We start from the raw sequence: 3222 nt of genomic DNA on the forward strand, positions 1-3222 counted from the left end.
GTTGTATGTATTTTACCACAATTAAAAATAAATATAATCATCATCATAAAAGTGTGGTAAAGGAAAAAAGTTAATTTGCATTTTATGGACATAAAATCATACACATATATTTAAAGTCAAATTGTACTAGGGCTTACAATGAAAACCAGAAATACACTGCCCCACCCATTCACAGCCCCAGTGCAACTCCCAGAGGCAACCACTTTCAAGGTTGTAGGTGCTTCTTTTACAATTTGCCTCAATATTTCTGAAAATACACACATACTTCTATCTTTTATACTTGTTCTCCCTTGAATCATCATTTTGAGATCTTTGATATCTTATGTTAGATGAGAACTAACACTAAAAACCTTCCCCACTAAGCCTTCACATTGAACCTTCCTCACCTCATCACCCTACCTATGTCACCAATGTTCCTTTTCACCTCTTTTAACAAATTTTTTGTTAGTCAATATTTAGTTCTTACAGTCTTAAGGCTCTAACATTAGGTGGGAAATGTTTTTCGCTATTGAGTCAAATAGAGTACCAGGGAGTCGAATAGAGTACTAAGATTCCATTTCCTTTTTCTGATGGGACTAGGTGTGGATCTCTTTATGTTTATTCTACCTAGAGTTTATTAAGCTTCTTGGATGTGTAGATTAATGTTTTTCATTAGATTTTGGAAGTTTTCAGCCATTATTTCTTCAAATATTTTGCGTGCTCCTTTCTCTCTTCTACTCTATCTGATACTCCTACTACATGGATGTTGGTGTACTTAAACGTGTCTCACATTTCGCTGAGACTCATTCACTTTTCCTCATTCTTTTTTCTCTTTGTTCTTTGGCTTGCATAATCTCTATCAATCTATCCTCAAATACACTGATTCTCTTTTCTGCCAGTTTAAAATCTACTGTTCAGCCTCTCTCTCTGGTAAATTTTTCATTTTGTTTCTTTTACCATTTGACTCCGAAGTTTCCATGTGGTTTTTTCTTTATAATACCTATCTCTTTATTCATATTCTCTAATTGATAAGACATTGTCATTGTAGCATCTTTTACTTCTGTAAGCATGGTTTCCTTTAGTTCTTTGAACATATTTATAAAGTCTACCTTGAATTCTTTATCTATTAAATCTGATATCTAGACCCCTTCACAAGTAGTTTTATTGCCTGCTTTTTCTTCCTGTGTATGGGTCACATTTCCCTGTTTCATTGCTTGTGTCATGATTTTTTGTTGTTGTGGAAAACTGAACATTTTAGGTAATATATTGTACAATACTGGATACTGATTTCCCTCCCTATCTAGAGTTTGCTGTTGTTGTTGCTTGTGTATTTGTTTAGTGGCTTGGCTAAACTATTCTAATGGCCTATTCCTCTCCCCCAACAGTGTACAGCTTCTTTTGTACTCATCAGAGGGTGTAGCCTTGGGCATGGGACAGTCACCCTGGAGTGACTGATTTTGGCAGGGCTCTCTTTGTTTCTTTCCCTGATTTCTCTTTTAAGCCTTCTGCTCCTTTTTGTTAGTCCCCACTAATTGTTGCCTGATTGTTTGACAATGCCCTGGGGTATAAATGGCTCCACAGTCTGATCCAATTAAATTCAGGCAAGGATACTGTTAGAGGCCAGTATTTGAGGTTTGATCTGTCCCCAGAAAGGCTCTCTCTCCCTGATTCTCTCTGGTTAAGTTGCTGACCTATGATTTACCTTGTTGTTCTCAATATAATTTTTCAGCCAACCAGATCTATAATATAAAATACCAGTTCCATTTCTTTCCTGGAGACCTCCCTTATCAAGACATCTTTCTGCTCCAATCTTAACTGGTTGTTTTCTAGGCCTGATACACAGCTGTCATCCTGGGGTTTCCTTTGCCACCTTCTTAGGAATTCCCTTTGTTTCAGGGGTCCCAGTAATATAACTCCTGGGTATATAACAAAGAGAAATGAAAATATATGTTTACGCAGAAACTTGTATGTGCAGCATTATCCATAATAGCCAAAAGGGGAAACAATTCATATATCCATCAATGGACAATTGGATAAGCAAAATGTGGTATGTGCATACAATAGAATATTATTCCATAAAAAGTAATACAGTACTGATATATGCTCCAACATGATCAAACCTTGAAAACATTATAAGTGAAAGAAGCCAGTCACAAAAGACTACATACTATGATTCATTTGAAAGTCCAGAATAGGGAAATTATAGAGACAGAAAGTAGATTAGTGGTTGCTTAGGGCTAGGACATGGGGGGACAGGGTACTGATAGCTAAAGGATTATAAGGTTTCTTTTTAAGATGATGTTCTAAAGTTGCGGTAACAGTTACACATATCTATAAATATACTAAAAACCACTGAATTGTACACTTTAAATGGGTGGATTGTATGATATGTGATTTATATCTCAGTAAAGCTGCTTTAAAAATTCAGGCCATTAAGATATTTATTGGCAACCTTAACTTGTCATTGAATTTTGCTACTCTCCTAGCATATGAGAGTAATGCTTTAACAAAACCTCTTGAGAAACTTCCCCTCAAATCTCATTGGCCAGGATTGGATCCCCTTCCCTTCCTAAACCAATCACTAGTATAGAACTGGGATCACCAGGAGTAGATTGGATTAATCATGACTTAACCAATAAGGAATGAGTGAATATATAAATAAAATTAAGGTACTGACCAACAGGCATGAAAGAGGGAAAGGCTGTTTGTTGGGTAGGCTATGAATAGCATCTGCTACACATTTGCTTCACATTTTCAAGTTTCAATCCCTTTCCACTATCTTAATTTTTCTTCATAACTACCTTATAAAGTTGGCAAGAGAAATAACTACCTTTTATAGGTGACAAAACTGTGTCTCAAAGATGTGAAGTAATTTAACCATGGTTACACTGCCTATTAAGTGATGGAGCCAGGACTTGAATCCAGATTTTCTGGCTCCATGTTCAAATTTTTAAATTACAATTTAAAAAACCATGCCCCTACTAAATAGAATTTGTATTAAACGAAGTGTTACTTATAATTTTTTATTATACTCTGCACTGGAAGATCCTCCAGATCACAATTCTTATTTAGAGCTCTCTCAATTTCTCCTAACACAACCGGCTCATTCTCTCCAGCTGACCTCTTTTCAACACACTCGACTGCACCGGTACATCCTGTGCTCTCATTCAAACAAGGAACTGTGTGGCTAAGGATTTTGCATTCCTACTACAGAGTTTGTTGTGTACTTCATGGAATTAAGCA

Source organism: Galeopterus variegatus, unplaced genomic scaffold, assembly GCF_000696425.1.
Source record: "Galeopterus variegatus unplaced genomic scaffold, G_variegatus-3.0.2 Scaffold1808, whole genome shotgun sequence".
Taxonomy (NCBI): Eukaryota; Metazoa; Chordata; class Mammalia; order Dermoptera; family Cynocephalidae; genus Galeopterus; species Galeopterus variegatus.